This window comes from Cyprinus carpio, chromosome B2 (assembly GCF_018340385.1).
Source record: "Cyprinus carpio isolate SPL01 chromosome B2, ASM1834038v1, whole genome shotgun sequence".
Classification (NCBI taxonomy): Eukaryota; Metazoa; Chordata; class Actinopteri; order Cypriniformes; family Cyprinidae; genus Cyprinus; species Cyprinus carpio.
In genome coordinates this window covers 9,099,764-9,114,537 of record NC_056598.1, presented here as the reverse complement: position 1 = coordinate 9,114,537, position 14,774 = coordinate 9,099,764, and positions in this window count along the sequence as shown.

Sequence of the window (14,774 nt, the reverse complement as noted above, 5' to 3'; positions counted from 1 at the left end):
TGGCTACCTATTAAGTTCCGTATAAGTTACAAACAGGGCTGGACTGGGACAAAAAATTGGCCCTGGCATTTTTTGGTCCAGGCAGCCCACCACCACTATATATACATACCAGTCAAAAGTTTTTGAACAGTAAGATTTTTTATGTTTTTTTAAAGAATTCTCTTCTGCTCACCAAGCCTGCAGTTATTTGATCTTAAATATAGCAAAATCGGTAATATTGTGCAATATTTTTACTATTTAAAATAACTGTTTTCTATTTGAATATATTATAAAATGTAACGTATTCCTGCGATTTCAAAGCTGAATTTTTAGCATCATTGTTCCAGTCACATTATCCTTCAGAAATCATTCAAATATTCTTATTTGCTGCTCAAAAACATTTATTATTATTATTATTATTATGTTGAAAACAGCCAATTATAATTTTTTCAGGTTTCTTTGATTGATAGAAAGTAGTTTTTTTGTAACATTATAAATGTCTTTATCGTAACTTTTGATCAGTTTTAAGCATCCTTGCTAAATAAAAGTAATATTTTTTTATAATTTCCCCAAAAATAATTAAATAAATAAATTATGCTGACTCCAAGCTTTTGAATGGTATATGTATAATGTTACAAAAGCTTTTTATTTTAGATAAATGCTGATCTTTGGATCTTTCTTACTGTTCAAAATTTTTTGACTGGTATTGTATGTATGTAGCCTATGTATCACACTCATATTACATCTTGTTTTGGATAAGAATAAAATGTCAGGTCCAACAATATCGTGTCTTTTTTTTTTTTTTTAATCTAGCTTTATTCGCATTGGCCCATGGAAACCTATATGAACACACTTGACTTGGCAAAAAAATCGTGGGGGACGAATTTATGGTTTATTAAAAAGTGTTTACGTATTCTACACTCATGGCATGCGCACACATTAGGATAGGTTAGATCCCTGCCTCCATTGCAAGTCCCTATCAAGCACTTTACCAATTCAACTACTCTCTTCTCCTCCTCCTGCCTGGCTCTTTGGCCCTTAATGGTTTAGCTCCTGTGTACCTAACTAGACTTCTACCACTCTACAATCCATCACGCTCCCTAAGGTCGCAAAACTCTGGACTTTCGGTAGTATCTAGTCAAGTCAAGCCACCTTTATTTATATAGCGCTTTATCGGTGACAGAATGGAGAAGAAACCTTGGGAGAAACCAGGCTCAGTTGGGGGGCCATTTCTCCTCTGACCAGACGAAACCAACAGTTCAATTCCAGGCTGCAGCAAAGTTCAGATTGTGCTAGTATAGCAAAGTCCACTACAGGAGGTAGAGTTTTTTCGCATTTGGCTCCCAAACTCTGGAATAGCCTCCCTGATAATGTTCAGGATTCAAACACACTCTTTCTGTTTAAATCTAGATTAAAGACACATCTCTTTGGCCAAGCATTCAAATAATACATCTCATAATCTTGTACTGCAGTTATATCTGATCAAATGCACATTTTTATTCTTTAGCTTGTGTTAAGCAAATCAATTTTGCTTGGTTGGTACAGCGGCTACGCTAATTATGTCTCTATTTGTTTCTCTGTTTTTGCCCCGGGATTGACATCCCATGGTAACTAGGATAGGGATAGGGGTAGGGAATGGGTTAAGTCTATATTTTTGGACAATAACGTTGATCCAGGATCATCAAAATTGTTGATCCAGGAACATGTTTTACTTGGCAAAATCACGGCGACCGAAACAACATACAGAACTACCTAATTTTGTCATCTTGTCAATGTCATTTCAGTTCTATTTTATGAGTATAAATTATCATAAGCAGTAAAAGGCTGATATCCAAGCACTGTAAAAGGTTTTGCCACAAACGCAGGCTTCTCTCCTGTATGATTTCGCATGAGTCTCTTCAGACCTTAGAACTGTACATGAATTCTGAGCTTCTAGAACTTCTGATCGAAGCTGTTTGTTTTACCTCCTAATTGAACTCCTTTCCACAAATTCAACATTGAAACAAAATCAGTATAAATAGCAAAAAAAAAAAAAAACATTAATGTGAGTAGTTAAAAACATTTATTAAAATACAATTTAAAATAACTGTTTCTACTTTGGTATATTTTAAAATGTAATTTAAGGCAGACTGATGGCAAAGCTAAATGTTCAAGAGTTATTACTATCAGTCTCACATGATGTTTCAGAAATAATTTTAATATGTTGATCAGATGCTCAAGAAGCATTTTATATTATTCATAATGTTGAAACAGTTCTGCTGTTTAATATTTTTGTGGAAACCATAATTTATATATTTAGGATACCTTGATAAATATAAAGTTCAAAAGAAAAGCATTTATTAGAAATCAAAAACATTTTTGTAGCATTATAAATGTCCTTACTCTCCCTTTTGATCAATTTAATCCATCCTCGATGAATACAAGTATTAATTTATTTACTCCAAACTTTTAAAAGGAAGATTTATTTTAATTCATAGTGTTTTGTATTGTTGCAATGATTATATTTTTATATATTACCTTTAAAAATTAAAAGATCTCTACTTATCCTTCAATAGAAACCTGTTTGTCTGGCTGTAAATATAAAGAAGTTGATTGATTTTTGTATTCAAAAAAGGGGCAACAACATAGTCAGCTTCAAAGTTAAAATGCATCACAAAAAAAAGCAATCAGCATGTTTTAAAATTTCTTGTTTTCAAGTACGTCCCCATACTGATCAGACCACTTTTAGCTGCTAATAATTGTTCATAATATGAAATGAAATCAAAGTGTGGTTAGACTGCTGATTAAGAATACATTAGCAATTTATGAGGGCCTGATGGCAGAGGTTGTTTGTATATACAGTTCAACACCTAAGTCAGACACTTGGCTAGGTTGTAATCACACTTGATTAGTTCACAGTGAATTCCTTTCTGCCACCTCCATCAGATGTGCATGTTATAAAAGAATAGATTTCAAAATTCCATTGGATGATTGTTTTTTTTAGCATATTCACAGTTTAAACAACTAAGTTTTTTTAGACATTTCAAGTAAATATCATAATCTTTCATTTTCATCAGCCTTTTGAGCAAAGATTAGTTCAAACTAATGTAGTTTTTGCATCTAAATCCTACTTTCTGTATGTGTGAATTATTTGCTCATATTTGTGATTTCTGAAATGTTTTCATTCAGAATTTTTTGGAAAACATTAATGTTCTTTTCTTTGAAGTCAAGTCTAGAACCATTATTATATTTATTATTTTTGAACTTTATTTTATTGAAATACTTTGCTGATTGTGCACTGTTTTTGATTTGGACTCTATCCAAACACACACTTTCCAATTCACAAGGGATGGCTGTCCTGACCTTTGACCTCTTTAGTGTGCACTCCCTCTACAGTATAGGTAGTCAGGACATGATATGTTTATGGTCCTTGCTGCTCTATTTCTCCCTTTCTTTCTTTCTTTCTTTCTTTCTTTCTTTCTTTCTTTCTTTCATTTCTTTCTCTCTATTTCCCATGTAATTATTTCCTTCAGGGTGATGCGTGAAGTAGAGAGAGGTCAAACAGGGAAGGGTCCTTGAACCTCCTCCACTGTCTCCACCCCACTACCACTTCACAAAGTAGCAGGAAATTACAGAGATCACATAAATTACAGCTGGCCCATCAGTGAGTGGCAGGCAGCACGCCACCCATCACTGGTGCAAAGTAGGGGTCAACACCCTCAAGGCCTGAGGGAGTCTGCAGGTACTACATGAGTACTGTGAAGCACACAACTCAAACCAGACCCCAAATAACATACATAGTGCTCAAATTCAGTTGACAAGACACAGTGCATGCTGTTAAACATTGCCCTAGATAGGTGCCATTGCCATGATAGACGCTCACACAAGCTGAACTAACGTTTTTTGCAGTGGCAATCTAAAATGCGGCACTCAAGTTAAAAGGTCAACTTAAAAAAAAAATGCAAACCTTTTTTTTTTGGGGGGGGGGGGGGGGGCTACAGATTATCCTTTTTTTAATGTAGCCAATAGTCTTTAGCTATGACACTGTTATGAAGTATGATTTGCTACTTGTTAGTTGGTTGCAGGTGTTACTATACTGGGGAGGGGCATTCTCATTTTAGAGAGCATCAAAAATCTGTGTAGTGCAGCATGAGTCATCACTATTTTTGGTCTTCCTTCCATGAAGAAAAAATTGAATTTTTTTTCTACTTTATGGAGATCACTAGCAATAGATGACCTCAAAACACAATTTTGATTGCCAGTTTTATTTCATAGTGTCTGTAAAATACAAGGCTGTTTAAAATAATTCCATGGGACAGGAACTGTTTGGAAGCAGAACAAAACAAAAATGCTCTTTATAACCCAAAGCGGTTTACAACAAGCTGAACGATTCCATGGGAATTAAAACAGGAACCTGTTTCACCACATCAATGAGCTCAGCATAACATGGCACAAACCTCCTTTGCTGACATGTGTTCGGAAGGCCTATTATGGCCCACTTTAGTCAGATGATGTCATTATCATGCATCACAATCGACTAGGAGGCCCGCCTCGTATCTGTCGCCAGGCAGAATAAAACTAATCCGTCATTCACCGGTTGATTAACGCACTCCAGATGTTTCTATCCTCAGATTTCAGAAGTTCCCTCCTCCAGTCTTTGTTGTGATAATGATACAGTACTCTGTGTGCAACTGTTTATTTTTCTTTCCATTGGGGTACAGTTGCATGCTCAGAAATTTTTGGGGCAAGCCAGGCTCTCATAACATAATCGAGTATCTGAGATGAAAGAGTATCAAATTAATCTTGCAAATCTGTGTGTTCTAATTCATCACTCCAGTTCTCATAAAACCCGTCTGTTTGGCCCTCATCTTTCAGACATACTTTACTGGTGCTCTACCACTGGCAGTTGTGCTGTAAGTTGGAAGATGGAAAGGGCCACCAAGTCTACATATGTAATCAATAAATTAATGTCACAGCTGTTAATCCAGGATGAGAAATATACTTCCTACAGGAAAATATGAAGCAGACTGCATGAAAACCCTAGTGAAAAAATAGTATACTTAAGTACAATTTATTCCTATGTGTTTTAGTATAACGAAATATAATTGTGGGACACTATAAATTGGTATACTTAAAGTCTGCTAAATTGGAACAACTAATTTTGTACTGAATGCATTTTAGTTGTGCAAAAGCAGTGCTGAAGTTCAGCTTAAGTTTAATTAAATATACTTGTTTGTGCTAAAGTGGAAGTATTCCAAGTATACTTAAGTACACTTTAAATATCCTCTGTTTTATTTATTTTTTGAAATGCAGAATTCATTCAGCATAAACTTCAAATGTATTTTGGTGACATTAAAATCACAATTTAATTACACTATAAGAGTGTTGAAGATACATTAATATTATACTAATAACAAACTGAGGTTATACTATCCCTTACTTTTAGTTTACAATAAGTTAACCTTTATAAATAATGGCAGAGCTTAAGAAATTGCCTTTTACTAACACACACAGCATACCAGTCAACTCAATTATCCAGAGAACATCAGTGGAACATTAGACACAGACTTTTTAACGTTGGCTAAAGGAAACAATAGAAACCACTCAAAAATAGTTTTGAGAGCTGGTCAGAATCATTTTTATAATTCGTTTAATAATTCATAATATTTTGACAGCCCAAAGGGATGCACTACAGTCCCCATTTCCAAGTGCAACGTTGTCCTACGGAACAATAAAGAACCATTAATTGAAAAAAAAAAAAAGGGTTGGTACAGGTGCATTGGAGTGTATTGGGGATATATTAAAGTAATAAACCTTCAGATCAAGTTTGTGAATTTCTTTCACTATTTCAAATCCTTGACTATATGTTGTTTACACATCTTTACTTTTGTAAGTAGCCTACTTTATATATGTGACCCTGCACAATAAAATCAGTCATAAGGGTCATATAGGTCATATATAGGTTATATATCATCTGAAAGCTGAATAAATAAGCTTTCCATTGATGTATGGTTTGTTAGGATAAGACATATTTGGCAGAGATACACCTATTTGAAAATTTGGAATCTGAGGGTGCAAAAAAAATCAAAATATTGAGAAAATCGCCATTAAAGTTGTCCAAATGAAGTTCTTAGCAATGCATATTACTAATCAAAAGGAAATTTACAAAATATCTTCATGGAACATGATACTTAATAACCTAATGATTTTTGACCTGTAATTTTGACCCATAAAATGTATTTTCAGCTATTATTAATATACCCATGCTACTTAAGACTGTTTTTTTGGTCCAGGTTCACATATGTATGTAAAGCTGATTTGCAACCATGCAAAATTGTGAAAGCACTATTTGATGTGTGGTTAAATTAAGAAAAAGTTTAAAGGTTAATCTATACTATTTTTATACTCAACAAGTAGAACTCGTATTGTATTGTACATTTAATCATAACAGGTCAACAGAGGATTCAAGTGAAATAAATTACTGAAGTGTTACTTCAATATTTAACAAATGAAATTGTTTTATTTGCAAATCACCCATTGTTGCATTTGTGCTGTAGGCAAAAATTGTGTTTGGAAACTCTGCCCTTACAGCACCTGTTAGCAGAAACATACTGGATGTTTAAATTCATATCTCACATTTTCTTTGGTTTGCCCAAAAATAAAGTCTCAAAAAATTACACAGCATCATCTTAAAATAATTTCATCATTCTCAGATTTGAAATACATGGTGAGACTTTAGCTGCAATGAGTTTATAAACTCTAAAGGTTTCTTCTGAAAAATGTATCAAATCTGCAACACAGATTCCCAGTAATGTGCACTCTACAGAGTTCAGATGTTTAGCAAAATACAGCAAAACTAATTGTTGGTGAATTTCATAGCTCATGAAAGTATAAGGTGAGGCGAGACTGACTTATCAAGCCCCCTTCACTGAACATACTGTAGCCTATATATAGGCCGTTGTTAAAAATACATTATTAAAATACTTAAGACACTTTTAAAGGGTGAAGGAACAAACAAATATCAATACACAGTAGTCTTAGGTGAGAACTCATACAACTTAAATGATATGACAACATACAATACAATCAGTACCCACAGACGTACATTATATGGCCTTCATACAGCTACAGGATCATAAGATGAGTTGCTTCATCTATCCCTTATCTAAGTGAGCATGGACATGTCATTGGGGTTATGAATTGGTGTCCTCTTTCAAAGATGTCGTCCAGTTAGTTGATATGGGTAAGTGTGTGTGAAAATCACTTTTAACAAGTTTCAAACATGTTGTAGATGGAATTAAGAACCAGTCTACTTTCTTAAAGATGAATTTTTATATTTCATCCTTCCCCAAATGCATTTGTAAAAAGTATAGTATTTTACAAATGAATTTGTAGTGCATCAAGTTTGTGCTTGATAAAAGCATGAAATAACTACATTTTTAAATGTATTTTCAGTTAGTATAGACATGTCAATCTATTTTTAGAATACTTACTGTATCATTAAATAAATGTATTTTAAATACAATTAAGTATATTTATTTTTCAATAGGGAACTTTTGAGATAAGTTCTAAAAAGATTCTCAGCATTATGTGCTGTTGTCATTCATCGCCACAGATAACACACATAAAACAAAACATGATCTTCATTGTCGGAACTATGGTGCTTATATGGGAAATGTGTTTGAATCTGGCTCTCAGCATTTCCAAGTCCTGTTCATCCTTCTTCTCCCCTATCAATTTCAGTCATCTCTCTGTTTCCCTGTATATAAAAAAGACAGAATGTCTACATAATGATAAGAGAATAAGAGACAGCAGTTAAGAGCTGATAACGCAAAACATGGAGGCTTCATCAAATTACCTAAGGATCAGACAACTCTCAACGTTTACCTCAGAAAAATAAGAGATAGGACCTAAGGTAGAATAAGACTCCTAGAAAATCCACATCCAATCTGCTCAAATAATAACACATCAGAACACATATTGCTGATATAATACGTGCAACTTACTGTATATTTAAATAATATTTTAATAGAAAAAAATTATACAGTTGACAGAATATAATGTAAAAGTATCTCCCTTACAGAGGTAAATATGACAAATCACTCATAAAAACCACCTTTATCTACCTTTAATTATGTTGGCTTGAAAAAGCCAACTTACTGATCTACTATCTAATCTTATTATTAAGTTGGCTTGAGAGAGCCAACTTACTGAAATTGTACTTAAACTTATAGTGATTATTAAGTTGGCTTGAGAGAGCCAACTTACTGAAATTGTACTTAAACTTATAGTGATTATTATTATTATTCTTCTGAGACTAAATTTCTGACTGCTACTCCTCCTAGAGCTTTAACTCTACAGACTCCAAACTCAGCCCAGATCTTCAGACTGATCTGACTCGAGTTGCTATATCTTTTTAAACTGATTGGACTTACGGTTTTCATAAAAATGAAGATTAAAAATCATAAAAAATCCCATAGACTTGCATTGAAAAGCCTCTGCTCACCTGAACATTCCGTAAACTCCAACTGTCAAAAATTCAAATCTAAACACACTGAAGCTCATTGGACTCAATCAGACTGTTTCTATCTATCTATCTATCTATCTATCTATCTATCTATCTATCTATCTATCTATCTATCTATCTATCTATCTATCTATCTATCTATCATCTGACTATATCTATCTATCATCTGTCTATCTATCTATCTATCTATCTATCTATCTATCTATCTATCTATCTATCTATCTATCTATCTATCCTAGCAACATGCTAATAATGTTAGAAACATGCTAGTCACATGCTAATCATGCTAGAAACATGCTAGCGACATGCTAGTAACTTGCTAATCATGCTAGTGACATGCTAGTCACTTGCTTAATTATGCTAGGAACATGCTAGCGACATGCTAGTCAATCGCTAATCATGCTAAAAACATGCTAGTCACTTGCTAATCATGCTAAAAACATGCTAGCGACATGCTAGTCACTTGCTAATCATGCTAGAAACATGCTAGCGACATGCTAGTCACTCGCAATCATGCTAAAACATGCTAGTGACATGCTAATCACTTGCTAAATCATGCTAGAAACATGCTAGTGACATGCTAGTCACTTGCTAATCATGCTAGAAACATGCTAGCGACATGCTAGTCAATCGCTAATCGTGCTAAAACCATGCTAGTCACTTTCTAATCATGCTAAAAACATGCTAGCGACATGCTAGTCACTTGCTAATCATGCTAGAAAAACATGCTAGCGACATGCTAGTCACTCGCTAATCATGATAAAAAACATGGTAGTGACATGCTAGTCACTTGCTAATCATGCTATAGAAACTATGCTAGCGACATGCTAGTAACTTGCTAATCATGCTAGTGACATGCTAGTCACTTGCTAATCATGCTAAACATGCTAGCGACATGCTAGTCAATCGCTAATCATGTTAAAAAACATGCTAGTGACATGCTAGTCACTCGGTAATCATGCTAAAAAACATGCTAGCTACATGCTAGTCACTCGCTAATCATGCTAAAAACATGCTAGCGACATGCTAGTCACTCGCTAATCATGCTAAAAACATGCTAGCGACATGCTATCACTTGCTAATCATGCTGGTGACATGCTAGTCACATGCTAATCATGCTAGGAAACATGCTAGCGACATGCTAGTAACTTGCTAATCATGCTAAAACATGCTAGTCACTTGCTAATCATGCTAAAACATGCTAGCGACATGCTAGTCACTCGCTAATCATGCTTAAAACATGCTAGTGACATGCTAGTCATTTGCTAATCATGCTAAAAACATGCTAGCGACATGCTAGTCACTTGCTAATCATGCCTAGAAACATGCTAGCGACATGCTAGTCACTCACTAATCATGCTAAAAACATGCTAGCGACATGCTAGTCACTCGCTAATCATGCTAGTGACATGCTAGTAACTTGCTTATCATGCTAGAGACATGCTAGTCACTTGTTAATCATGCTAGAAACATTCTAGTGACATGCTAGTCATTTGCTAATCATGCTAGAAACTTGCTAATCATGCTAGCAAAATGCTAGTAACTAGCTTATCGTGCTAGAAACATGCTAGTAACTTTGCTAATCATGCTAATGACATCCTAGTAACTAGCTTATCATGCTAGCAATATGCTAATCACTTGTTTTATTAAACTTCTTAAACTTTTCAAATTTTCTAAACTTTTCAAACTTTTTAAACTTTTCAAACTTTTTAAACTTTTCAAACTTTCTAAACTTTTCAAAACTTTCTGTTCAGTCTTTCTCAATCGTTTCTCAAGCCAACTTAAAGTTTGTCTTGACGAACTTTTTTATCTAGTTATTATTATTCTTCTGAGACTAAATTTCTGACTGCTACTCCTCCTAGAGCTTTAGCTCTACAGACTCCAAACTCAGCCCAGATCTTCAGACTGATCTGACTCGAGTTGCTATATCTTTTTAAACTGATTGGACTTACGGTTTTCATAAAAATGAAGATTAAACAAATATAAAAACTCCCATAGACTTGCATTGAAAAGCCTCTGCTCACCTGGAACATTCCGTAAACTCCAACTGTCAAAAATTCAAATCTAAACACACTGAAGCTCATTGGACTCAATCAGACTGTTTCTATCTATCTATCTATCTATCTATCTATCTATCTATCTCTCTATCTATCTATCTGTATCTATCTATCTATCTATCTCTCTCTCTATTTTTTATCTATCTATCTATCTATCTATCTATCTATCTATCTATCTATCCTAGCATCATTAGAACAACCTAGAAACATGCTAGTCACATGCTATCATGCTAGAAACATGCTAGCGATTCATGCTAGTAACTTGCTAATCATGCTAGAAACATGCGAGTCACTTGCTAATCATGCTAGAAACATGCTAGCGACATGCTAGTAACTTGCTAATCATGCTAGTGACATGCTAGTCACTTGCTAATCATGCTAAAAACATGCTAGCGACATGCTAGTCACTTGCTAATCATGCTAGAAACATGCTAGCGACATGCTATGTCACTTGCTAATCATGCTAGAAACATGCTAGCGACATGCTAGTCACTCATGCTAATCATGCTAGACGCTATACATGCTAAAAACATGCTAGCGACATGCTAGTCACTTGCTAATCATGCTAAAAACATGCTAGTCACGCTAAAATCATGCTAAAAACTATCGACATGCTCTATCACTTGCTAATCATGCTAGAAACATGCTAGCGACATGCTAGTCACTCGCTAATCATACTAAAAACATGCTAGCGACATGCTAGTCACTTGCTAATCATGCTAGAAAACATGCTAGCGACATGCTAGTCACTTGCTAATCATCTAAAACATGCTAGCGACAGGCTGCTAGTCAATCGCTAATCATGCTAAAACATGCTCGACATGCTAGTCAATTGCTAATCATGCTAGAAACATGCTAGCGACATGCTAGTCACTCGCTAATCATGCTAAAAACATGCTAGCGACATGCTAGTCACTTGCTAATCATGCTAGAAACATGCTAGCGACATGCTAGTCACTTGCCTAATCATGCTAAAGACATGTTAGCGACATGCTAGTCACTTCTAATCATGCTAGAAACATGCTAGCGACATGCTGCTCACTTGGCTCATCACGCGCTAATCATGCTAAAAACATGATAGTGACATGCTAGTCACTTGCTAATCATGCTAAAAACATGCTAGCGACATGCTAGTCACTTGCTAATCATGCTATGAACATGCTAGTAACATGCTAATAGTAACAACATGCTAGTCACTTGCTAATCATGCTAGAAACATGCTAGCGACAGGCTAGTCACTTGCTAATGAAACATGCTAGTGACATGCTAGTCACTTGCTAATCATGCTAGCTAAACATGCATGCGTGACATGCTAGTCACTTGCTAATCATGCTAAAAAAACATGCTAGCGACATGCTAGTCACTTGCTAATCATGCTAAAAACATGCTAGCGACATGCTAGTCACTTGCTAATCATGCTAGAAACATGCTAGCGACATGCTAGTCACTTGCTAATCATGCTAAAAACATGCTAGTGACATGCTAGTCACTTGCTAATCATGCTAAAAACATGCTAGTCACATGCTAGTCACTTGCTAATCATGCTAGAAACATGCTAGCGACATGCTAGTCACTCGCTAATCATGCTAAAAAAACATGCTAGCGACATGCTAGTCACTCGCTAATCATGCTAGCGACATGCTAGTAACTTGCTTATCATGCTAGAGACATGCTAGTCACTTGTTAATCATGCTAGAAAACATTCTAGTGACATGCTAGTCATTTGCTAATCATGCTAGAAAACTTGCTAATCATGCTAGCAAAATGCTAGTAACTAGCTTATCGTGCTAGAAACATGCTAGTAACTTTGCTAATCATGCTAATGACATCCTAGTAACTAGCTTATCATGCTAGCAATATGCTAATCACTTGTTTTATTAAACTTCTTAAACTTTTCAAACTTTCTAAACTTTTCAAACTTTCTAAACTTTTTCAAACTTTTTAAACTTTTTAAACTTTTCAAACTTTCTGTTCAGGCTTTCTCAAGCCAACTTAAAGTTTGTCTTGACGAACTTTTTTATCTAGTTATTATTATTATTCTTCTGAGCCAAATTTTAAACACTATCTCCTCTTAGAGATTTCAAGCTAGAACCACCAAACTCGGTCCAGACCTTCAGACCGGTCTGACTCGGGTTGCTATATCTTTTCTAACTGATCTGGCTTATGGTTTTCGTAAACCAGACTACCAAAACCACCTTAAATCCCATAGACTTTCATTGAGGGGGTGCAAACTTTTACAAAATAAGACTTATAATGCATTTAAGTTGTCTACTACCATAGCAAACCTTAAAAACTCTCTACTGAGAATACAGCTAAAACCAGCCTAAGCTGATCAGTTGCTTTGGCTAGTCTCCCAAGCTGGTTTTTAAGTGGTTTTGGCCACTGTCATGCTGGTCTTAGCTGGGTTTTAGCTGGTTTTTACTGAATCCACTGGTTTAAGCTGGTTTTGGCCGGATTAGCATAGAAACATGCTAACAACATGCTAGTTACTCACTAATCAGACTAGAAACATGCTTTTAACATGGTTTTAAAGTGGTTTTGGCCACTGTCATGCTGGCCTTACCTGGTCTTAGCTGGTTTTCTTTACTGAATCAACTGGTTTTAGCTGGTTTAGTATAGAAAAATGAAAACAACATGCTAGTTACTCACTAATCAGACTAGAAACATGCTTTTAACATGGTTTTAAAGTGGTTTTGGCCACTGTCACGCTGGCCTTAGGTGGTCTTAGCTGGTTTTAGCTGGTTTTATTTACTGAATCAACTGGTTTTAGCTGGATTAGAATAGAAAAATGTTAACAACATGCTAGTAACTTGCTTATCAGACTAGAAACATACTTCTAACATGGTTTAAAGTGGTTTTGGCCATTGTCACGCTGGCCTTACCTGTTCTTAGCTGGTTTTCTTTACTGAATCAACTGGTTTTAGCTGGTTTAGTATAGAAAAATGAAAACAACATGCTAGTTACTCACTAATCAGACTAGAAACATGCTTTTTAACATGGTTTTAAAGTGGTTTTGGCCACTGTCACGCTGGCCTTAGGTGGTTTTAGCTGGTTTTAGCTGGTTTTCTTTACTGAATCAACTGGTTTTAGCTGGATTAGAATAGAAAAATGTTAACAACATGCTAGTAACTTGCTTATCAGACTAGAAACATACTTCTAACATGGTTTAAAGTGGTTTTGGCCACTGTCACGCTGGCCTTAGCTGGTCTTAGCTGGTTTTAGCTGGTTTTCTTTACTGAATCAACTGGTTTTAGCTAGATTATCATAGAAACATGTTAGCGACATGTTAGTAACTTGATAATCCGGTTAGAAACATGCTTTTAACATGCTTTTTTTAACATGGTTTTAAAGTAGTGTTGGCCACTGTCACGCTGGTCTTAGCTGGTTTCTAACTGAATCAACTAGTTTTACCTGGATTAACATAGAAACATGCTAGTCACTTGCTAGTCATGCTAGAAACATGCTAGTCACTTGCTAATCATGCTAAAAAAATACTAGTCACTTTGCTAATCATGATAACAAAATGCTAGTCACTTTGTTAATCATGCTAAAAACATGCTAGAAACATGCTACAAACATGCTAGTCATGCTAGAGACATGCTAGTCATGTTAACAGCATGCTAGTCACTTGCTACTTATGCTAGCTTATTGTTGGTAAATTGTTGATAATGCTAACAACATGCTAGTCTCTTGTTAATCATGGTAACAACATGCTAGTAACTTTGCTAATCATGCTAAAAACATGCTAATAACATGCTAGTCACTTGCTAATCATGCTAGAAACATGCTAGCGACATGCTAGTAACTTGCTAATCATGCTAGTGACATGCTAGTCACTTGCTAATCATGCTAGAAACATGCTAGTGACATGCTAGTCAATCGCTAATCATGCTAGTGACATGCTAGTCACTTGCTAATCATGCTAGAAACATGCTAGCGACATGCTAGTCAATCGCTAATCATGCTAAAAACATGCTAGTCACTTGCTAATCGTGCTAAAAACATGCTAGTGACATGCTAGTCACTTGCTAATCATGCTAAAAACTTGCTAGCGACATGCTAGTCACTCGCTAATCATGCTAAAAACATGCTAGTCACTCGCTAATCATGCTAAAAACATGCTAGTGACATGCTAGTCACTTGCTAATCATGCTAGAAACATGCTAGCGACATGCTAGTAACTTGCTAATCATGCTAGTGACATGCTAGTCACTTGCTAATCATGCTAGAAA